Raw genomic sequence first — 25,477 nt, forward strand, 5'->3', positions numbered from 1 at the left:
TAGGCCATCATGCTAGACATTATCAAACGACTTGTTCCGCTTGATGATGTTAGTAATCCGTGCGAGTTGGTGGATGGTAGAGTGGCATTTCCTAAACCCGAATTGCTCTTACCTAAACCCGAATTGCTCTTTCCTAAACCCTATTATCATTTGAAAACACCAGCAGACGGCTGAGTATCAACTTTTCGAATAGCTTCGAGATGGAGGACAAGAGGCTGATGGGGTGATAGCTTTTATCACTGGTAGGATATTTGCCAGGCTTGCGTATTGGAATCACTTTGGCTAGCTTCCAGCATGCAGGGAAGTAGCCAAGCTTCAAACATTTGTTGAAGATAACGGTAAGATGGTTGAAGAAGTCAATACTCAAGTTTTTCAACTCGAGGTTGACTACACCATCCATACCCGCGTTCTTCATGTTTTTAGTGCTTCTAACAGCTACTATCACCTCATCAGCCGATATTCTACTATCATCATGCACTACTACGGGGGTGTCAGCGACTCTAGACATTGCCTCCAGTACGGCAGGCTCATGAGGCTAAGGCTAAGGTATCGCGAGGTCTGCTTCACCCAGCGAGTAGCGTCACTATAGGGCACCGGAGTGGCCTCTAGCTGAGCAAGACCACCCTGGTTAGCTAGTTTAACAGCAGCCTCATTCCCTGGTATACCTGCGTGTCCAGGTACCCATACAAAGGTTACACGCTTAGAAAAAATGATGTAAATTTAGGTGCTCTGAGACTGACATATACGAGCGTCTATTTTGACATAAAAATAAGTCATAATAGACGAGAAATTCAGCTCAATCAAACGTACTTTCGAACTTTTCAGTCTCGGAGCACCTAATTTTACATGACATGTTTGTTTACGTCTCATCCTTTATGTCAAAGATGGATTCCGTCACGTGTAAGATTAGGTATTTCTAAGTGTGTATGTTAGCGTACCGCTGCACCTCTAACAGCCACGGGTGTCCAACCTGCCCATGCTCAAGGGCAGAGAGACAACTTGCAAAGTCAGAGAATACAACGGCCTGAGACCCATTTGTTAGCCTACAAGCTTGCAGGAGAGCATAGGCCTCAGATGAGAAGATACCACAGAGACCGGGTAACCGGCCGCAGCGGCTTATGTCCTCCCCAGACACCCCATAACCAACTTCCTCTTCGATTAATGAACCGTCCGTAAATAGCATGGGCTCGTAGGATGCAGCGACCTCTCTAAATGCAGCTTTGGCCACATCAGAGCTGGCCCCCGCCCCGCACATAGCTTTAACCCTCCAATCAACTTTCGGGGCAGTAGCATTCCATGCCCGTTGCCACAGCCTAGCTCGCTGGGCTAACGTGGGATAGTCTACTCCCGTCAAGTCGCTCCACCATTCTCTCGCCCTTGCAACCGTGGGCCTGTCATTGAGAATGGGATCCCTCTCTAGTAACCTCAGCGCCTTGGTGGCCAGGTCTTCGATGACAACATTCACCAAAGGAACCTTTCCATTCTCCACCAACAGAGAAGCTATCGGTGAAGACCTCAGCGCTCCGCTACAAATTCTGTACGCCTCATTGTACTGAGGTTCCAGAATCTTGAGCAGGGAGACACCACCCCTGCTCCACAATTCCGCCCCGTAAAGGATGCTAGGGACAACCAGAGCCCTAGCAACCTAGGTCAATGTACTACGGGAGGCTTCAGAGAAGCGACCATTTAGGGTCCGAAGGATATTCAACTTGTTGTTGACGTTATCCTTCACCAACTTGGCGTGCTTAACAAAATCGGAGTTTGTTATCAATAGTCACACCAAGCAGTTTCATCTCGCGTACGGCCTTGACCGCATGCTCACCGATACTAACAAATGGCAGGCTCGGTCTGTGATGACCAAAGCAGACGTGCAGCAGTTTGGACTTCTCGGGGGAAATCACAAACCCAACACCATCTGCCCAGTCAACGACAGACTGCTTTGCATCCTGCATTTTGTGCCTAACCAGCCTACCGTATTTACCTAACACGATAAGGGTAATATCATCGGCGTAAACAATAATGTATACTTCCTTAAGAATGCGTTCAAACACTGAGTTCATCGCAATGAGAAATAGTGTAACCGAGAGGACAGACCCTTGTGGGATGCCATTCTCCAGTAACCTCGAGGAAGAGGTTGCGCCAGTGTTCAATACTCGGAACCTACGGTTCTGTAGAAAGTTTTCTAAGTAGTTAAACATCCATCCTTGGAAGTCCCAGCTCTTGAGGGAAGTCAAGATAGGAAGCTTCCATGTCATATCATATGCCTTGGACAAATCGAGGGAGACTACATCTACATGCAAATCTTCCGAGGCCTTGTCCAATAAATGATCGAGCTCAGAGAAGAACGTCTCCGATTCATAGCCGCATCGAAATGCGTGTTGCTGTGGGTGGATTCGTCCTTGCCTCTCCAGCTCAGTTGACAGACGACGGTTAACCATCCGCTCGAGTGTTTTTCCCATGCAGCTCAGCAGGGTTATCGGTCGATAACCATCTGTTAGGGTTTTATCCTTCCCAGGTTTGGGAATAGGAATAACCAACCCTTCTTTCCACTCGTCCGGTATCTGGCCAGAAAGCCAGACTTCGTTCGTAGTGTCAAGAAGAGCCAATCGGCCGACAAGAGGTAATGTCCTAAGCAAGGGATACCCAATGTCGTCAGGGCCCGCAGCCTTACCAATGCCGCGGCACAGGGCCCAGTTGATCTCTTCAAGTTCGAATACCCTGTTGTAGTCTTTAACAAGACTACACTGCCCAAAGCCAATGACTTTACACGTAGGAACTCATCACTGTGATTGCTGTTTGCCGACAGCATTTACCCTTGGCAAATTGATCAGCAAAGGCCTCACTGATAAGTCCTGGGTCTTTCGTGTAATCGCCATTCAACTTGATCACCCTCTCAACATGTCTATTCTTACCACCGACAGACTTTACCTTTCGCCATAGCTCACATAGGTGAAAGCAGACCATGTATCCTGCTTTGCAGCTTTGATTACAGCTTAGATCGAGCAAGCTGAACCTCCCCCACCAAGGGACAGTTTTCATACCTCCCTTCCCTCCAGCCTTTGGGATGTGACGATGAGCGGCCTTACTCAAGATTCGGGTCCAGTCACCTGGTCTCAATATCGTGTCATCACCAGGTAGTTGGCGACAGACTTCTTTGCCAAAGCTGTCTCAATCTGCCTTCTAAAGGTTCCATCTAGGTATTGTCACAGTAGACGGGAGGTCTACAGCCTGTGACAATGAAATAGGGAAATGATCACTTCCGTGTAAGCCATCGTCAACCCGCCAGATAAACTGGCTAGCTACATCCCAAGAGGCTATGGCCAGATCAATCACGGACTCTACCCCGGTGGTGGGATTGAACCACAGCTCATGAGGGCTCACCACGGCTTGGCCAAGATTATATGAAATCAAAAAATGTTGGCCAAGAGCATTGGCCTTTTCAACTGGGATTATGAGTAGGGATGGGTCCGAGTTTTGTTCAACGGAGGAAAGCGGAGGAAATGGCTTTGCACAATCAGGGAAAGAGCGAATCTTGTTGGCAAAATCGTTATTTTTGAGTTCCACCATCCTGGCTTGATAAATTTTGGTTAGCCTATTAACATTTGTCTTCAAGTGGGGCATCCCAGAACGCTGGAACTGCCTACGAATGGTGTTACGGAGCCTGATAAGATCTTTGGTTGGGCTGTCAAGGTTCAGAGTATGACTCACCTGATGGTACGTGTTGCTCCCTGGCACGGGATATCGCTTCTTCGATGGTTTGCAGACACCGATCGACTTCTTCGTAGTCGATTGCTGTGTCCTGGTACTGCTGCCCGTGGACACGATGGTTATTTTGCCGGGAAGCTTGAAACCTATTGGCCGAGAAACCTACACCGGATAGGGGTCCGAGCTCAGTTCCTGATAGACGATAGGTTGAGAGATGACTGGACACCACCATACACGGTGATCGAATAAGCACCGTTCGGCGAGACCGGATAGAATTCGATTTTGAAATCTGTGTTAGGGAAATTGATTTTTGCAGGTAATCGGTGATAATTTTGATCACCATTGCAACAGTCAGGGTGGCAGGTGAACCAGGAAAACCAGGAAAACCATGAAAAAGTCAGGAATTTATTTTCACCAGGAAAAACCGGGAAAAAACCAGGAATTTCATAAGTCCACCAGGAAAATAATCTTGTTTGTCTAATTTAAATAGGTTTTAAATTTTATGTTTGTCAAAGCTTCTTTTTATAATCAGGTCAAAACTAATCATTTTGTTCAAGCTAAATCTTTCACACAACTAAACATTAATGAAAAAAATTTACCCTGAGAATTTAGTAAATATATTTTGTATTTATTTCTAATTTAATTTTTTCTCGAATCAATTGCATGCAGGGTGCCTTCCATTTATTTTGACTGAAAAAATGTTTTAAGAAATTATGGAATAATAAGATATTATGAAAATATTTTGATTGTGTAAACAACAAGAACAGATTTTTAAGTTTGTGTTTGACACATAATACCTTCCAATTTTGCTACATGAGAGTCGTAATAAGCGATTTTGTAATTTATCTCCCTCGCTCTTCACTCTTCGCTAAGAGGCGATTAGAAAAACGCTTATTGTGACTCTGTCAATGCTAAATTTGCAGGTTTGATGTGTCAAACACAAACTTTACAATCTTTTCTTATTACTTACACATACAAAATATCGTCATAATATCTTATTATTCCACAATTTCATAAAACATATTTTTAGTCAAAATGAATGGAAGGCACCCTGATTGCATGTATGATTTGTGCTTAATTAATAGCAGATTTAAGCAGTGCCGACGCGTAACTACTTTGAAGTACCTGTTCAACGTGTTTAATAAAAAAAGTTCTATTTCTAAAAACTTCAGATAAGGCCTTCGAACTTCATGCAAGTTCTACAAAATTCGGGAAAGTCTTACAAGTTTCAGGAAAATCCTGTGAACTACTGTGATGACCTGCGACGGTCAGGAAATCTCTCCGAACCTTTAGAGAAGTTCTACAAATTTCAGAGAAGTGTTACGAACTTCAGGGAAGTCCTTTAATCTTTAGGAAATAACTACGAATTTTACAGAATTTTCTACAGATTTAATGTAACTTCTACGACATTTAGGCATTGCCTAAAACTTAAGGATAATCCTATGACACTTATGGATTTTTTCCGAGAAGTTTTCAATGCTCTTGGGAAGTTCTCTGAACATAACATAGTTCTCCAAGCTCAAAAAAGTTCTTAGAACATCCGAGAAGTCGATTGAACTACAAGTAGTCCTACGAAATTCATGGGTGCTCTCCAAACTTCAGGGAATTTCCAAGAAATTAAGGAAAGACCCACAAACTTTTGGAAAACCTTTCGATATTTAAAGCCTTATGAACTTCAGGGAAGCTCTTCTAAATTTAGGGTCTTCATATATTCAGTTAAGTCCTTCAAACTTCAGGGAAGTCCTCAGATCTTCGAGAAAGTTCTTCGAACTTGAAGGAAGTCTTACGAACTTCTGAGAATTTCTACGAACTTCGTGGTACATCTACGATATTTAAGAAATTCCAATGAATTTGAAAAAACTCTGAACTTCAGGGAAGTCCTAAGATCTTAAAAAAAGTCCTTCGAACTTCGGGGAAGTCCCATGAAATTCAGGCAATACAAACTTCAATGAACCCTTCCGGAAAGACCTTAACGCTTCAGGGAAGTTCTACGAACTTTAGGGAGTTTCTATGGACTTCAGCAGTCAGTCTTTTTAATAATAAGAGTTATTAAACCAGCGTTGTTTATGAAATCTTTTAATCATTGTGTTTTTTTAAATACATGGTTTTAAAACCAGGAAAACCAGGAAAAAACCAGTAATTTCAAAATGGAAATTCACTTGCCACCCTGAACAGTTGAACATTTGTTTAATTTTTTTTCAATAGTGACCTATTGAAAATTTATAAAGTATTCATTTCAGTCATTCATTTCCAATCGATTGGCTTGTTTAGAATTAAAATCCATCTGCTATTGAACACTTTTCATAACGCGGTAGATTTTGGTTTTTTGAAATTGCACCCCCAATATGTTGACGAAAGACGTGATCCTACGTGAAAAAAATCCCCAGATGAGTTCTAGTTGATTTCCTTGGTATTCTACCATTTCGGGTCACTGTATTTTATGGCTGTTAATTATCGACAGTCTCATATAAATTAAAATAACTACTAATTTAACCAGAAAATGGGGGAAAACGGGAAATGTGGGCACTTGCGACATTCGATTACTCGGATTTTTTTTTTAATGAGAATAGGTATTCCACAATTTGGTTTCAGGAGGAAAACAAAATAAATGCAATTCTGGGTCAGTTTTAACCCACTGTGCAATGCATGAATTTGAGGCTCCAAGGTTGCGACGCGGTGTTAATTGTGGGCATTATTATATTTTTAGATACATTGCCTACACGGAATCGTTACTTCAGAAGAGTTGTTTCATGTGGAATTTGCCTTTTTTGGATAGATAAAGACATGAGAGCAGTTTGGAGGTCAAACAAGAAGGTCAAACCTGCGCTAATATAATCCATCTTTTGGCAAGGAAGGCATTCTGAGGATCCACGGACGTTTGAGGAATTTGAAAATTCCCTGAGGGTGTCCTGTTCCTGAGTCAAAGAAAACTCTTCCCTACCACGACGAGTGGCAGGATTTAGACAAGACGGCAGCAGATTAACAAGGAAGCGATCCTGGTGAACTACCTGTTCTTCAGTTTGGACAACCTTCCCGAACCAGCTACAGCACAAAGCCTATTAGAGCGCATTGTATAAATATTTACTCTCATTATTCTCGAAAACAAAAGAAGCGCTTCTGGCGAGTCCATTTCTTCTGCCTTAATCCGTAAAGGCTGACTAAAAGTAAATTGGTACGCCCCTCGCGCGCCACTAGCATCCCTCTAGTGTTGGGAATCGAAAATTTTTGACAGTGGTTTGTTTACACTTCTATAGAGAATAACTGGTGCAAGTTTGATCAAAGTAGTCGGTCGCGTTCAGAAAAAAACGTCAAATGGAACTATAAAGAAGAAAAATATTGTGCACAAACACTTGAGTGCGAAAATCCGGAGTGGTTCGGTTCTCAGCTGGCTAAAGTGCTTAAGATGCCAAAAACAACAGTTTGTCTAGTGCTCAAAACCTACAAGGAATCCCTAAGAGCACCGGCACCAATGCGTTGCTATTCGGGCTGCTAGTTTGACAAATTTAGGCATTGCTATTTTAGTTAGTTACTTGTTTACGCACCGCTCGTTGCTATCACGATTGTGAATTTACGTTTTCGGCTTTCGCACCGATACTTGCTAAACTTATCGTAGAACTTCGAACTGAAATTGATCACAGAGTTTCGCGATTGTTTTTTTTTCGACAATATTGATATACCTAACCACGAAGACTGAAGATTGAAGGTTAAGATCCAACTACAGACCCAGGTACTCAAGCACCAGCGATTTTTTTTAAATCACTTGTTGTGATGTTACAAGAATGAATGTTAATCTGGGACCAGCATGCGCACACTGGTGGTCACGAAACTGTCCTCTTGAAGATCCGGAACATCCAAAGTGGTCAATTCGTAAAAATGATCGAAATGTCGATCTTCGTATGCTCATCTTATAAAAGTTGCGCACCAAAATGCATAAAGGCATTTTCGGATGCCCATATTTTAGCTTGTGAATGTATCAAGTCGAATTTAATACGGTAGATCTATTAACATCAGAAAAAAAATTGAAACCTTGAAGAAGTTGTGATTGATAGAAATGTGGGGAAGTTAAAATATCTTTAAAAGTAAGTTTCGACAGCTCCAGGGCAATGTAATAGATTTCAAGAAAATTTACTTCAGCGAAGATCAAGAGCTTCAGGGCAGTTCCATTAAATTCAGGAAAATTTAAGCTTAAAGACCTATAAGTAAGTTACGTGAACTTCGGGTAGGTTCTAAAAATGTTAGGGCAGTTCCATGAATATCAGGAAAACTGTGAGAACTTGAGGGATGTTCCTATAACTTTAGGTTTGTTTCAAGAACTTTATGGCAGTTCCATTTATTTCAATAAAATAGAGGAAACCATCAAGAAGTTCCGAAAATTTTAAGGATAGTAAAAAATACTTCAGGGAATGAACATAAAAACATTAAGAAAGCTACACAGAAGATCCATGGACAGTTCCATTATTTTCTGAGCAATGCCAGGAACATCTTCAGGAAAACATAAGAGAAATTCCGTAGACTTCAAAAAAAAAAAAAACAATAGAGATTTTCAGGAGAGTCTGAAGAATGAAAAGAAGCACTGAGAATTTCAGGAAGTTTCATAGGCAAACTGCGGGAACAAAAGGAAAGTTTCTGGAAATTTTTGTGAACTTCAGGCAACCTTCAGGATTTTTAAAGTCGTTCCAACAGCTTCAGGAAACTGCAGGAGCTTTTAAGAAAGTTGTGAAATTCAGGGATATCCAGAGAACTTTAGGGAAGCCAAATAATTTCACAGATGTGGAGATAATTTGAGGAAAAATTCACATTTAAAGAAGTTCCCAGTACCTCAAAGAAGTTAAACTAGAGAGCTTTACGGAATTTCAGAGATATTAATTGCACTTCCAATAACTTAACAATTATAAGTTAACAAATATATAACAATTGTGTTGACAGTTCTATTTACTTCTGGGTAGTACCAAGAACTTCAATAGAATTGAGAGTACTTCAGGAAAAAAATAAATAAACTAATATCATGGAAATTCCAAGAAGCTCAGGGAATTTCTAAAACTTCATAAAAATACCAAGACCTTTTTTTAAATTTCAGAAACATAAGAGATCTTACATTAGCATCAAGAAAATGTGAGATCATCTTAAGGAAGTTCCATGGTATTCAATGCAGTTTAAAGAACTGCAAAAAAAAAAATGCAGGAACTTCAGCGACGATCAGATTATGTTCAAGAAAATCGCCAGATCTTTTAAAATGTTCAGAAATCTTCAAGAACGTCTAGAGACCTTCGAGAAGTATATAGATTTTTTAGTAGTTTCATTATATTTTGGGAAGTTCCCGGAACTTTGTAGATGATTAGAGATCTTCATATCAGTTTCATTTATTTAAGGAAAATTGCAGGATATTTCAAGGAATTCAAAGGAATATGGGTTATTTCAATAATTTCTTGAATTTTGCGATGCTTCAGAAACAATGCGAGGTCTTCAGAAAATTTTATAAATATGATTAAAATTTCCAGAACAATAGAAAAATTAATGAACTTCAGGAAAGATTCAAACCTCAGGGAAGTCCAAATAAGACTAGGATTGACTACTTTTGTGGATGTTCAAAATCTTCCAGAGGTCCGGACCTCCCGAAAGACCTGGAGTTCGCATGCTGGTTCCAGATCCAAATTCATTAATGTAGCATCAAATTAAGTAATTTTAAATAATACGGAGCTCTATGATCTTTTCTATGAATTGGCCCCCTATACGGATGTTCCGATAGATTGCATAGTTGCATAGATAGCAACGCTTGGGCCGGTTGCTATTGCGCTGCTATATTTGTCAACCCGCTGTTCACTGAGAGGCAGATTGTTATTTCCCGCACTTGAATAGCTACCCCCAGTGCGGCTACTGCGTTATGGTGGAGGTTGCTAAAATAGCTTTAGCAACGCATTGGTGCGGGTGCTCTAAGTGTGGAAAGGAATCAGCGGGCCTACGAAAAAACTGGAACCAGGGATTGTCAGCTGCGCAGCAAGGTGTTGAGGTGCGCTAAAGCCAACCCCGGTCTTTCGATCCGAGATGTGGCCAGAAGGTACAAAGGTAACGGTGCGGAACTTGCTTGCCAGGGAAGGATACAAGTCGAACAAAGCCAGTAAACATCGGAACCAGCCCATGAAGCAGAATTCCGGTGCCAAAAAGCGTGCAAGGCTCTTATGCGACCGAGTTTTGACGACGGCTGCACTTTGATCGATGACGAAACATACGTCAAACTCGATTTTAAGCAGCTTCCCGGTCAAAGTTTTACATCGCGACTGGACGTGGGGATGTGCCGGGAAGATTCAAGTTCGTGTTTGCCGACAAGTTCACGAAGAAGGCCATGATTTGGCAAGCGATTTGCAGTTGTGGACTGAAAACGGAACCGTTCGTCACATCCTCGACGATGACATCCCAAGTTTACATCGAAGAATGCCTGAAAAAGCGTGTATTGCCGTTCATCCGCAAGCATAGGGGTAAAGTTATCTTTTGGCCCGATTTGGCCAGCAGCCACTACTCCAAGGTGGGTCTGGAGTGGTAGGCTGTCCCAAAGGTCCGAATTGCCCGGAATTTCGATCAATCGAAAAATACTGGACAATTCCAAAGCAGCGACCTCGACGGAGCGGAGAAGCGGTCAAGCACTGTGCGGGCGCTGAAGGTTCGAGATTTAATTCGAACTGGAGAAATGTATGGACTTTTTAACTTATTGAATTACAAATTACAGGTCTTTTCGTGCGTACCAATTTACTTTTAGTCAGCCTTTAGGGCGAAGAAAATCCAATGGCATTACAAGAAATTGAAACTCGTAGGACAAATTTGGAATCAAGAAGCAGGGTTAGATTTTTAACAGTATCTCAACAATTTGTGATCGTTTTTTTTTTAAATCCAATGGTACGTATGGAAAAGGAACTTAATATATATAGAAAAATTCTCGCTCAACATTTGAAAAGGGCCTATCCTCGTTGATCGACTTTCTCTTTGGTTTACCACGGCAACATAAACGAATTTCTCGCTAAGCTCGCTGCACAGTTCGACAGAAGATGATGTTAGCTTGTGCCTGAAACATTTGCTGTCGGGTTATTCGCGAAAGAGAATCGATCAACAATGATAGGCCCTTTTCTCGTGTTGCGCGAGAATTATTTAATGTTTTGTTCATATTCGTTCGAAAAGGAAAAATAGTGGCGCCGGTGGTGGCAAGCATGATTGTCTCTTACCCAAAAAGGCCTAGGTTCAATCCCAGTCGGCGCCGCCGGGATTGTCTGAGGCATAACATCTCTGATCACGTCTTCCTTTGGATGGAAAGTAAAGCCGTTGGTCCCCGGTCCATGAGTTGATGGGTCGATAGGTAGGTGTGGTCCAGGTGTGGGAGCTGCCTACCTGGTGTCGGTAGCATTGGTGCTTAGCACGGAAAACAAGATCGACGGAAAACAAGTCAAAGAAAAAAATGAAACCGCGAGAAGGACAAAAATTTGATCTACTACCCTACATACCTACCCCTTAAAAACTGCGATTCAAATGTGAATATAATCGAATGCATCAAAGTGCTTTTCCGTTAAACACACCATTATTTCCACAAAATTTAACAATGCAAAATTTCCACATCCCCACTCCTCAATTCGATTAAATCCGGCCCTAACCGTAATCGCCTCTCAAAATATCCTTCTCACCCCTTTTTTTCGATTTGGATAAACAACCCCTTCTTGAGACTATTACACATCGCATCGAGGATTGCAATCATTCCGAAGCGAGCCAGCCAGGAGGAGTCTCGGGCTGCCTGCCATAAAATTTGTGAAGTTTCCATTTTTGCGGTGAACCTGACAGAAATTAAATTTGTTTTCGTTATCACTCCGAAAGCGAGGGCCAGCAGAACTCCTCCCCGAGCCGCCGTACCGTGCCGTGGTCCTTTCCTTTTGCGATGGTGTGAAATGTTTCAGTCGTGACGACTACGATGACGACGAGGATGATGATGATGATGATTGCGCTGCTGCAGGAGGAGAAAAGAAGCTTGACAGCCTATGGCAGCACGTTTTCGGCTCTGCAATTTATTAAGTGGGAAAAGGGGGATGATAATTTGTTTCAGTGTGCGTGGTGCCGGATTCCTGCCGATCGCCGCCAAGCACCAGGCCAGTCACTGAAGGATGAGGAGTTGAAAGGATTTAAATTTTGTTTAAATTACGTGTCAGATTGAAATTAGGTTGCAAGCTACGATCGAGGAGAGCACCCTCGATGGCGGTGGTGGCGCTAGCGATGACGCCGCCACCGCCGGGGAGGCAATCTAATAAAATGTCAAAATATTTTCATACTAACGGCGATGATGAAGGATTGGATGGGAGGGAAAATGTGGTGTGCCTAAATGGAAACGAGTGCCCATTTTTTTGTGTGTGCGGCTAAATGGGCTTCACGCTTAGCATTCTGCTTATGAGTGACGAATGCGTTATTGGAATTAATTAGGCGTGTTTATTAGCTCATTAGGGAAAATATTATTGTTCCGTGTTGGGTCGTTATGATTTTTACACCTAGTTCAAAGTCTATTCCATGAATCCATTAATATTCAACGAAAGCAACCAGGCTTGCCACACTTCTCAGCGATCGAAAAGGCTGATTGTGTGGATCATGATTATTCGACATTGTAGCCATCATCGTTGTAACGAGCTGTCGGTTGGTTGGGTAAATCATCCTTAGCACAGCGGCCGGGTAACTCTCAATTAGCAAATCCGTGTAAATTGCCGCCAAACCGAGCTTCCTTCGAAAACAAGAAAAAGATGTTCCACATTTCCTGCGCACCAAGTCGCAGCGGAAGGCGGCCTTTGCTTCAGAATTTCGAGCGAGCATGAAAAAAAAAACAAACTTCCATTCAACCGTAAATAATCGGATCGGCTTACCTATGTTCCTCCGATCGAGTCTCGAGTTGGCGGCGCGCAGTGCAATTTCGCTTATTGCTCAAATCCAATCAATTTCGTTTTGTTCTGGTGCGCGCGAGTTCCATCAGTCTCAGCCTCATCAGCATCATCATCATCATCATCATCATTGTCGGATCGGATTTGGCTGGAAACGAGAACGCGACCCGGGACCCGGGCTACTCAAATAGTATTAACTATAGATTTGCTGTGTTTTTATTTATTCTTTTTCAATGTATTTCGTTACCCAAGTAAGGATTCAATTTATAGTGCATTTAGCGCAAAATAATCGTAAAAATATCGATTTTATTGGGTTCGGCCTCGCTCGAGCCAGCCAGCGCCAGCCCCGCGCGCTCGTTCGCGTGTTGAATGGGCTAAATCTCGTCTCAATAGCGAAATTTATTGGGATTAATGCGTCCCAAGTTCGACGGGTTGCTGGAAGGGCGAGGGGCGGACCAGTTGACGTCGGACCGTATGGTACAGTTTATCATTTGTGCCTAATGATACGAGTTACGGGATTAGAATATGGCAAGGTTTTGCTGCTTGGTGTGCGTGCGTTAGAAGGAGTGGAGTGCTTTGGCGTGAAGATTGATCTCTATGAATATTCAGAGAAAGTTATTGGATGGATGAAGTGAACCAAATAGCAAAGCCAGAGCCAAATCATATCCAATTTAACTATCAATATCTTATTATGTCATTGGTAAGTTGTGCGGTATAACAAGTTTATATACGGTGTAAAAAATTCAAAAGGGTGAAATTGCTTTTGTAAATATGTGCGGAAATTGGCGATTGAAGTCATTCTTTACAATGGCAGTTTCGCCCAAATGAAATGTTGACGCCGAATTAGCTATAGTTATGATATTTTGGTATTATCAATTCAAGAGCTAATGTTGATCTGATTGCAGTATAAGCTATTAATATGATATTAAAGTGAGAATTCCATGAAACTTCGCATAAGGACTGACTGCTCAAATTATAAAACAACAACATAGAAAGAATAATCAAGAATGTATTGGAAGCAGCATGTAATTTTTACGAAATTTTTAATCACATGTGGTCTAAAATGCAATTTTTATATATATTTTTCCTTTGGTTTGTTTTTTCCGTCGATCTTGTTTTCCGTGCTGAGCACCAATGCTACCGACGTGCCAGGAAGGCAGCTCCCACACCTGGACCCTACCTATCGACCCATCAACTCCGAAGGAAGGCGTGATCAGAGATGTTATGCCTCAGAACATCCCGGCGGCGCCGACTGGGATTGAACCCAGGCCTGCTGGGGTGAGAGGTAATCACGCTTACCACTACACCACCGGCGCCGTTAAATTTTTATATTAATTCCAATAAAACTTGAACACCAGGATAAATTTTGCAATTGTGTCTAGTCAGATATTTTTCTTAAACATCATACGCACGTACTAAAATAAATTTGAGTTGCGGAGAACAAAGCTTTTATACATTATTCATAGAAAGATCGAAGTGTGCTATGCTCACGGGTGAACGTGTTTATTTTTCCGGTCGTATTGTTTTTTATCGCTCGCTAATGTCACTCTGCTCATTTTTAATAGTGGACCTTCTTGAAATAGTTTACGTTTAACTGCATAAGGATATCATCACGAGTACGAATTAATCTTCATGACTATCGATGGTCGTTCGAATAGTCATAAGAACTGGCCAAGTGGCTCCCCAAAGTGCATATCCCTTCATGTGTTTTTATCCCACATAGCTGGAGTAAATTTGATCATTCGGGTGAGACACTTCCTTTTTTCCACTAGCACTACCCGAAAAAAAAACAACAAAAAACATTAAAAAACAATGTAACAATAAGACGAAAATCACCCGGATAAAAACAACCATAAAATTACAATAAAATATCAATAAAATATAATAGATTCTATTGTTGACAACTAATCTTATAGTCATTCTATTGTATTGGTCAAATGATCAAATAGTCACTGCAATGGGTTTACAACAAATTCTATGCAATCAAAATTTTGCACAATAAAAAAACAATAAAATTTATAGTAATGAGATCAAATTTGTTCGAGAAAAAATTGATTTTTTATGGTTACGGTAACCCCGTAAAGAAAAGAACGATATACACACTACCAAAAAGGCATGTAAATTTCCGTGCCCTGAGACCGACACATGCAAGCGGCCCAAATGACATAAGAATCATTTGAAAGAAGCGAGAAAATAAATTCAATCAATTGTACTTTTCGTCGAGTTGCTTATGTTTCGGTTTGGGAACACTTAATTTTACATGACATGTTTGTTTACGTTCCATAATTTACGTCAAAGATGGATTACGTCTCGTGTAAAAATAGTTATTTTTAAGTGTGTAGGTACAATGAAACTTATTTTTTTTTTTTTATAATTACTTTATTTGTATAGGCTCAATCGAATAAACTTTACAGAGCCGAGTTATCCTTTGCGTTATACATTATTACTGTCTTAAATTTAAAGTTAAAGGAACTGGACCGAGTACTCGCGGTTGTCTCGAGGTTAGTGGAGATTTACAATTTTTTGGATGGGAAAAGGGAAGAAGGAGGTTTGAAATGTGGTTTACGATACAACTATTTAATTAATCCTAAAGCATGAAATTATTTCTATTCATCTTGAAAACAAACATTGAAAAAAAAACCCACACGTACAAAATACAAACTAAACACACGGTTAATCAAACTTACAATCTAAGGTTAATATCCTTAAAGTAAACATATATGAGTTTCATAAACTCCAGATCGCGTCTAGCCAAAATATCCCGAACTGGAACATTAGGTTGTCTACCTCGAGCCCGAAGGGAATCATAAAAATGTGATCTGACTCCACGATACTCCGCACAAGACCAAAGGATGTGATGAGCGTCCTGGTAACCTTGTCCACATTCACAGAGATTGCTGTCTCCCAACCCCACACGGAACAAGTGAGCGTTTAGACAATAGTGATTGGACATGAGACGAGACATCACGCGTATGAAGTCTCGACTCAAGTCCAACCCTTTGAACCATGCAAACTTCGACACCTTAGGGATAATTGAATGTAGCCATCGTCCCAAGCTCCCTTCACTCCATTGATGTTGCCAGCTAACGAGCGACTGCTGACGATAAATAGAAAAAAATTCACTATAGGCGATCTGTCGATCATAAATGTCACCTTCCATAGCGCCCACCTTCGCAAGTGAATCCGCCTTCTCATTGCCCAAAATTGAGCAATGCGAAGGGACCCACGCGAAGGTGATGATGAAAGAGCGCACGGATAAAGTACTAAGCAGTTCTCGTATTTTCAAGAGAAAATACGAGAAGTGCTTTACCGGCCTAATGGAACGGATAGCCTCGACAGAACTGAGACTATCCGTAAAAATAAAGTAGTGGGCTGGAAGAAGTGAAGCAATAGTTTCCAAAGTGTAGTGAATTGCTGCCAGTTCAGCCACATACACAGAACAAGGAGCTTCAAGTTTTCGAGAGGCGCTATGAAATTCATTAAATACACCAAAACCAGCGGACTCCTCTATTAGAGATCCATCTGTGAAAAACGTTCTTGCAGAATCAACATGGCCAAACTTTGCAGTGTATAATGACGGAGCAATCATAGGACGATGATGCTCTGGAATTCCGCGGATTTCCTGCGTCATAGATAAATCAAAATTCACTGAATTGCCGAAATCGGAGAAGACTACACGATTGGGAATATTTCTTGAAGGGCTGACATCCTGTGTTAAATAAAGGTAGTACAAAGTCATAAAACATGTTTGAGGATTTAGCTCCAGAAACTTCTCAAAGTTTTCGATCACCAGTGGGTTCATTACTTCGCAACGGGTGAGGAGCCTCAGAGATAACTCTGAAAAACGGACGGATAGTGGCAACATGCCCGCCAGCACTTCGAGACTCATAGTATGAGTCGAGTGCATGCATCCTAACGCGATACGAAGACAACGATACTGGATCCGTTCCAGCTTGATGATGTGGGTTTTTGCTGCCGACTGGAAACAAAAACTACCATATTCTAGAACCGATAAAATCGTTGTCCGGTACAACGTCAGAAGATCTTGTGGATGAGCTCCCCACCACGTTCCGGTAATTGTTCGGAGAAAATTGATCCTTTGTTGGCATTTTCGTCTCAGATACTCAATGTGGGATCTCCAGGTGCATTTGGAATCGAACCAGACCCCGAGATATTTAAAAGACATGGAATGGGTGATCGGTCTACCCAAAAGTTGAAGCTTTGGTTGTGCTGGGCTATGCTTCCTAGAAAAAACGACCAACTCAGTTTTCTCCGTGGAGAATTCGATACCTAGCTGAATAGCCCAAGTAGACAAATTGTCCAAGGTATCCTGTAAGGGTCCTTGCAGGTCAACCTCTTTTGGCCCTTGTGATAGACACTACGCCGTCATCTGCAAGTTGTCTCAACGTGCAATTGTCATTAAGACAATTGTCAATTTCTCTAACGTAGAAATTGTACAAAAGGGGGCTTAAACATGAGCCTTGGGGGAGACCCATGTAGCTAAATCGAAAAGCTGTAGAGTTTCCATGAGAAAAGCTCATATGTTTTTCTGACAGCAAATTGTACAAAAAATTATTCATTAATGGAGACAATCCACTAGCGTGGAGTTTCTCTGAAAGAACTTCAACGGATACTGAATCAAAAGCCCCCTTGATATCCAAGAACACAGAAGCCATTTGCTCTTTCTTAGCAAAAGCCAACTGAATTTCCGAGGAAAGCAACGCGAGACAGTCGTTCGTTCCCTTACCCCTACGGAAACCAAATTGAGTATCTGAAAGAAGGTGGTTCGTCTCAACCCATTTGTCGAGGCGAAAAAGGATCATTTTCTCCATCAATTTCCGAATACACGACAGCATCGCGATGGGCCGATACGAATTTTGATCCGACGCGGGTTTATCAGGCTTTTTAATGGCTATCACCCTCACTCGTCTCCAATCGTCGGGAACAATATTGAGCTCCAAGAGCTGATTGTACAAGTTCAACATGCGCCTCTTAGCGACGTCTGGGAGGTTTTTCAGCAAGTTGAACTTGATTCTATCAGATCCCGGGGCTGAATTGCCACACGAAAGGAGAGCGAGTGAAAGTTCCACCATTGAAAAAGGCTGACTGATTTCGTCTACCGAATTCGCGGTTTCGCGAGGAATCAACTGCGACGGCACGGAATCCGGACACACTTTTCGCGCGAATTTAAGAATCCATTGATCCGAGCATTCCTCGCTTTCGTTGTTAGTAGACCGGTTACGCATTCTTCGCGCCGTACTCCAAAGCGTATTCATAGACGTTTCGCGCGACAATCCGTCTACAAACTGCCGCCAGTAACCCCGTTTTTTGGCCTTGATGAGGCTCTTGAGTTCGCGTTCAAGAGATGTGTATGCGTCGAAATGCTCGCGTGTTCCGCGTTTCCGAAAAAGTTTAAACGCGTCGGACTTTTTACGGTAAACCTCCGTGCATTGTTGATCCCACCAGAGCGATGGTGTTTTCTTACGGATTGACGATCGCGGCACCGGTCGTGTTTGAGCTTGAAGTGCGCTGTCGACGATGAGATTAGAGAGGAAATTATATTCCTCCAACGGCGGAAGCTCTTCCACTGACGATACTGTATCGCCTATCGCGGATTGGAACTTAGTCCAATCGATGTTACGGGTTAGATCATACGCGACGTTAACGGATTCTGACGAGTTGAACCCACTGGCAATCGAAATTTTGATCGGCAGATGATCACTACCGTGCGGATCCTGGATTACATGCCAAGTGCAATCCAACGATAGTGAATTGGAGCAAAATGTGAGGTCTAATCTGCTACCATTCGAGGATGGACCAGCCAAACGTGTTACTTCTCCATTGTTAAGTATTGTCATGTTGAAGTTGTCGCAGAGATCATAAATCAAAGTAGAACGGTTATCATCGTACAGCTCCCCCCAGCCTGTACCGTGGGAGTTAAAATCTCCCATGATCAACCATGGAGCGGGAAGTACCGCACATATGTCGAAAAGTTGTTTGCGATTAACAGAGACTCTAGGAGCAATATATACAGAAGCAATACAAAGGCTCTTACCTTTAATGGTAGCCTGACATGCGACAACTTCAATACCGGGGAATTCGGGAAGATTCACTCTATAGAAGGAATAGCACTTTTTGATCCCCAAAAGTACCCCTCCTCCACGTGAATCCTCACGATCCAATCGAATAATGTTAAAATCATAAAAAGGGAGATCAATTTCTGAAGAGAGCCATGTTTCACAGAGGGCAAATGCATCGCAATTATTGTTATGGACTAAATACTTGAACGAATCTAATTTCGGAATAAGACTTCGACAATTCCACTGTAGAACAGTGATCAAATCCCCGACCTCGTTTGGAAAATTATCCATCGAAGGAGATGATAGCTGCAAGAAGGGGCCATTTTGAAGTCAATTGCTTCAAGAAGGATTTCACAGTGGGAAGCAATGTGAGGACAATGCTTTTCAGAGGATCAGAAATGTTGAGGTATTTGAGAATACCGTCCACAATGTCATCAAATGAGAACAACCCAGATGAAGAAGGGGTTTCTGTTCTTAAAATTGGGGCATCAGGGGTTTTGGATGTCCCCGGAAGAGGTGGAAAATCCTGGGTATAATCAGTTCTGCGGAATCCAGCACTCCTTGATTTGGGCAAGCTGATTTGGGGTTCTTTATTTGCAACAATCCGCGAACGGATGCGCTTTCGTTTCCGTGCAGAACCTTCCGGAAAACTGAAAGAAGTTCCCTCCTCAGCCAAGTCAGAGTCAGTCTCGTCATCTGACAAAAGAGAAAAGGGATTTTTGTCATTGGTCGATGGCGTGGCTGTCTTAAGCATTTCTGCAAAAGACCGCCTGGAACGTTCCTTAAGGGAGCGTTTCATTTTGTCCCCGAGCTGTTTGTACGCCGGGCACGACGAGAGAGCATGAGGAGGAGTTCCGTTGCAGTACACGCATTTTGGTGCAGTAGCTGCGCAGGCGCCATCCTCATGCTTCTCCCCGCATGTGGAGCAGCGTGCCTTGTTGCCACAGTGGGAGGCCGTATGTCCCAACCGCTTACAATTCTGGCAGTTCATGACCCGAGGTACAAACAACCGCACAGGAAGACGAAGTTTTCCCAGCTCGATGTATTGAGGAAGGGCAGATCCAGAAAAGGTCACCCGAAACGAGTCTGTGGGGGTAAAACTCTTTTTACCCTCGCTGAGCGATACTGACTTCATTCTATGAACGGCCAGTATCTTTACCGGAGGAAGCAAGGGGTTCTTGAATCGGCCAACCGCTTGCTTCTCCAGTATCTCGGGGTTCAGGCTCGCCTCAGTGACCACGCCTTCGATCTCCACATCAGAGGCTGGAATGTACACCTTTATATTCCAGTGTGAAAAACTGGGAAACAGCAATTTCATTGGCCTGTTTCAGGTTAGCGACGGTCACACGAAGTTTGTTGTGCCTAACCTTCGTTATTTCGGTCACGGCAGAGAATCGCTTTGTCAGATCATCAGATATCTGAACAACATTCAAGGGTTTGTTTTTGGGCTGAAAATAGACAACCCATGGGCCAGTCGAGTCATTCGGGTAGGCCCGCAATCTGGTGCTTTTCTCAGCCTACCCATTGTCAGACTGAGACGACGAACCAGGGATGACATCATCATTTTTCTTAGATGAATGGTCATCCATGTCGTCTTCTGACAAAACATCCATTTTGTTCAACTAGTGGGAGCGCAAAACGCTCTCCCACTGAACGCACAGACACAATACACAGAAAACACTACAAACACAGAAATACAAAATGAAAATTTAACTAATGGAGGAGGAAAAGAAACAAAAAAAACAAAAACTTATCTGATAATTCTATACTTCTACCACCGAGCGTTATATGTGTAGGCGTTTACACAGATGGCTGGAAGAGACGCGCTGCGTGGATGACCTTCGCTGTGGTGCACTTGATCGAGGCTCGGTACTCAGCGCACACAGGCGCACGATGATTGATGAACGATGTAGATGTAGAAACGGGTGCTCACACTCGATGATGATGATACGTGCGCGGGTATGCGTAAGCGCGTATGCGTGACCACGCAACGATGATGCCCAAATTGGTTAGCGAATTTCCAATAGCACGGATTACTCTTTCCGAAAATGACACTTTCTACTAAAAAAAACTCACTTTTCGATCAATTTACCGGGAACTATGCCAGGAGTCACTTAGTGAGAAACAAACTGATAATTTATATCAAGCGAATACCGAGAAAACTTCCAAAACAACGGAGCGCGAAACAAGTCGACCGTACTTCTTGCTAGGACGCAGTGAATTCTGGCCAATGAAACTTATTGTAACCATACAATAGAATTTATTGTACTTAAAATAAATTGTATCGTCCACAACTATAAAATAACCATAGAATTTATTGTTTGCGCAATATAATGTATGGTAAATTGGGAAATCTACAATAGAACAAGGGGGTTGTTATGTAGCTTAATCGTACAAAAAATCACTTTTTCCCGAACAAACTTGAGACATTTACCATTAATTTTATTGTTTTTCTATTGTTGAAAATTCATACTATATGGGACATATTGTAGATCTATTGTAATTACAATATGTTAAAATTTCTTGTACAATATACGCACAATAAGATCGATTGTTGGCAATAGATTGGAATGTAATTGTATTTTATATTATGGTAATTGTATGGTTATTTTTTTCCGGGACTAACAACCCCCCTTTTCTATTGTACATGTCTCATTACATAACAATGAGTTCTATTGTATTTTTATTGTTTTTGAAAAAACAACATTTATTGTTGCTACAATAGAGTTTATTGTATTGTAACAATAGGTTGATTTGTTTTTGTGTGGTATTTTTTTTCCGGATATTGTCTTAACAATGATTTATATTGTTACGTCTACAATAAATTTACCTTGATTTATGTTGTACTAAATAGTCAATTTCTTGGTAAATAGAAAATTTCAATTAAAAAAGGGGGGTTGTTAATTATCTTAACAATGAAATTTTCAAGATTTTTCGATATAATTATTTTTCAATAACAATATATATTATTGTTATTTTACTGTTGGTTGGCGAATTTATTGATTAAAAAAATAACAGTGTACTTTAGAGCGTATATGTTGGCTTGACAGATCTACTTTATCGACTTTAAAAGGAAATAGAAAAAATTAAACATCGCTCCGGGAAGGGAAGAGGAAGGGGGTATGTCTGTTACGGGTGAGTCCTTTTTTTTACTGGTTAAGGATTGAGATTCGATCCGGAACTTGTGAGAAATGCAGGCCAACTCCCCTGCACTCGATCTCCCTAGGACGTGACCTTGGTGGTTGAGCGTCGTTGATAACTTAATGCATTCGACTGAAGAGAATCGCCCATGAAATATACTTCCAATTCCTTCCTGACATCTTCAAGTGGTGGATTTTTTTTTATTATTATTGTATGATTATTAACTGCACGCAAAAGGTCTGCATTAAGCGGGATTTAGATGAGGCAGGTGAGTTGAATTCAACTCAAACCGATCTGGTCGTAGGTGTTCAATTGACTTGGCAACGAATACAGCAAGCCCGATATCGGGCAGATTTCTGGACGTTCATTTCGCAGTTCAAGTGAGTTGAACTCTGAATTGAACCATCTTAACTCAGCTTTAGAGAGGGTCTAGGATAAGAGATGAGCGGACGCGGACTGGCTGGTTTTGAGCCAAACGAACTTACAAAGCCAGAGCCATACGAGCAGCGCCTATCTTGATTACATTGGCAGTGTTGCTGACCCTCTCATAGTCTGCATGCTTCAATCAGATTTATTTTTATTGTTCGTGAAGTAACCCACAATGAAAACACACCAATATTTAATGTAACAACAATTTTAATTGTAATAGAGTTGTTCATTATTGTTCATGATCGAATCATGTTAACAATAAAATAAATGAAAAATATGATAAAAATCATTTTATTTTATTATGTACATTCATTGTACAGCTAGGTAGCAGTTTTGCCGAAGGGTACAAAATTATAACAATCATTTTTACTGTCGACAATAAATATTAATGTTATATCATTGTTTCCACTGGAAATTTCACTGTTTTTTTTTCGGGTAATCTTCCCGGATAAAAATAACCATAAAATTACAATAAAATATCAATAAAATACAATAGATTATATTGTTGACAATTAATCTTATTGTAATTCTATTGTATTGGTCAAATAAGGTTTACAACAAATTCTATGATATCAAAATTTTACGCAATAAAAAAAAACAATTAAATTTATTGAAATGAGATCACATTTGTTCGAGCAAAAAATTATATTTTTATGGTTACGGTAACTAACAACCCCCCTTTTCTATTGTAAATGTCTCATTAACAATGTATTATATTGTACATAACAATAAGTTCTATTGTATTTTTATTGTTTTTTACAATAAAATTTATTGTTGCTACAAAAGGTTTTATTGTATTGTAACAATAGGTTCTATTTTGTATGGAAAATTAATCGCGATGCTTACATTTTGCAGTAATCATGTAGATTCATTTCTAGCTTAAATTATACCCCGTTCACATTACAGCGAATATCACGTGATATACGCTGTATTGCAATGAGCACTCATACATCTAGTTTTCACTGGAAATCCTATGTTTGAGTGCTCATTGCAAGACAGCCTATATTACGTGATACGGCTGTAATGTGAACGGGGTATTAGTATGGTAGAGAACTATTTCGGCATAAGTGCCCAATTTGGGCCTATCAAGCAGAAAACATAAAATAAATCAATTATTTCGGCGTTAACAGGTAAATTATGCGTTTGGTACGATACTTTAGTTCAAAAATGCTACCGAACGAAGTCAATAAGGACGCGTGATATGAATGTTTGCATCCAATATTCTCAAATACAAATGAAGCGCTCCGACCGAATCAATCTTTATCTTCATCCGATAGCCCGAAGTGAATTCATTGACGTTTCAATGCGTTAGGCCGAGTTTAGAATCCATAGGCCGAGTTTGGCGTCAAGAAGTAGTGTTAGGCTTTTAACAATATCTCAACAATTGGTTTCTTTTTATCAAATCTTACGGTACGTACGGAAAAGTAAGTAAATTTGAAAGCCATCAGTAATAATAACATTCTGTTTGGTGATGAACTACGCTAGATTAAGAAACACTAAGTGCGGGTTGTGCTTAATAGGCCGGAAATGGAGTAGTTAACCCTACAATAAACTAGAACGACGGATGGGGGCCAGAGTGCAAATTCTATGGAAAAAGGTTTCTATCAATCATGACCTTAAAGGATCGCTACGTAAAATGAAGATATAACAACATGTCTCAATCTATTTCAAGACTGAAGATCCCATTTCTCATAACAAACTTATCTTAGAATTAGAAAAATGTTGAAGAACCCGTATGGGAATTTCCGTATTCTCGTCAAGCTATGCATCGTCCACGCTTCTATGGCCTGGACGTAACGCACATATATGCAATGTTTATTTGTTTACATTGATCTACTGCCTGCTGCTTTATCCATTCCAATCGATAAAATTGTCCAAAACTCCAAACTTCTCAGGTGAGTGTGACTTTTTCAGGGCTGGGAGCAGGTCACTTTTTAGTGACTTCGTCACTATTTTTAAGTCAGGCAATCTCAGGTCAGGTCATCAAAAAGTCACTAAAGTCACTATTCCTTAAAATCTAGTTACAAAAGTCACTTCTTCACTACCAATATTGAGAGTAAGGAATTTGACTTTAAAAACTCAGAGTAAAGTCTGACAAGAAGAGTTGTGAACATATGGAAACGTTAACTGTTGACGGAATCTAATAGGGTAAATGTCGGCTTCGGCACCCATTGACTGTTTTCGGCAACCAAAATTTAAACGTTAATTTCACTATGTTTTCCCATCAACATACTTCTCTGAATGCACCCAAACGATTCTTTAGTCTTTCAGCTTCAATCTGATTGTATTTATACGTCTGAGCAGTCCTGTTATGCCAGATTTTTATTCAAATGAAGCATACGTACTCTAAAATGGGGTTGATTTCAAGTTGCCGATAATAGAACAGCTGGTTAACACGCAGTTCTAATGGGAAGGTTGCCGAAGAAAAAGAGGCTGCCGACAATAGTCACACTCACCTGAGAAGTTTGGAGCGTTGTAAAAACGCTTTCAAACAGTTTTGAAGAATTCTGTCGATTGGAATGGATAGAGAAGCAAGCAGCAGATAAATGTAAACCAACAAACACGTCATATATGTGCGTGACGCTAATAAAATGCTAATAGAAGTGCGGACACTGCTTAGATTGACGACAATACGTAAATTCCCCTATTTCGTTTTTATTTTTTTTTATTTTTGAAATTGTCATAAACCTGATTATCATAAATTTTCAGAGATTTCGAAAAAAAAAGTTTTAGACCAAAAATCCGGGCTATTTTACATTTAGATGAGATCTTGAAAGTTGTCCACAAGGTTGCAAAGACTCATTTCAGCTAAAATAATGTTTTTCGGAATAATAAAACCAAAAGATCGTATGATGGCATGTTTTACTTGTAACTTACAAGAAGAGGTTACAAAGTATGTGTTGGAAACATAAAACCTGTAAATTTTGCTTTCTATGAGTCACAATCAGCGATTTGCTGATCGCTGAGTGAGTGAGTGAGTGAGTGAGTGAGTTTGTGAAAAATCGCTGATTGTGACTCTCATGAAGTGAAATAAACAGGTTTTATATGTCAAACACATTCTTTGCAACCTCTTCTTGTATCCTACCAATTCAAAATTTGATCATGGCATCTAATTATTTCATAGTTTAGAAAAACATTGTTTTAGCTGAAATGAGTCTTTGCAACCTTGGTTGTCCAAGCCTACACTGCAACAAAAAGTTACGTAAAATTCACCTGAATAGGCACGTA

The 25,477-nt window shown here is 40.9% G+C and overlaps 1 protein-coding gene and 1 pseudogene across 2 annotated transcripts in view; both read left to right on the forward strand.

The window, feature by feature from the left end:
- LOC135697939 (uncharacterized) overlaps positions 1 to 11,981 on the forward strand; it is a 55,456-nt pseudogene extending 43,475 nt beyond the window's left edge.
- Positions 1 to 25,477, forward strand: part of al (aristaless) — a 258,178-nt gene that overhangs the window by 20,132 nt on the left and 212,569 nt on the right. The window lies entirely within an intron of this gene.

This window comes from Ochlerotatus camptorhynchus, unplaced genomic scaffold (genome assembly GCF_037179485.1).
Source record: "Ochlerotatus camptorhynchus isolate MF236.1 unplaced genomic scaffold, CSIRO-AGI_Acam_v1.1 ptg000080l, whole genome shotgun sequence".
Classification (NCBI taxonomy): domain Eukaryota; kingdom Metazoa; phylum Arthropoda; class Insecta; order Diptera; family Culicidae; genus Ochlerotatus; species Ochlerotatus camptorhynchus.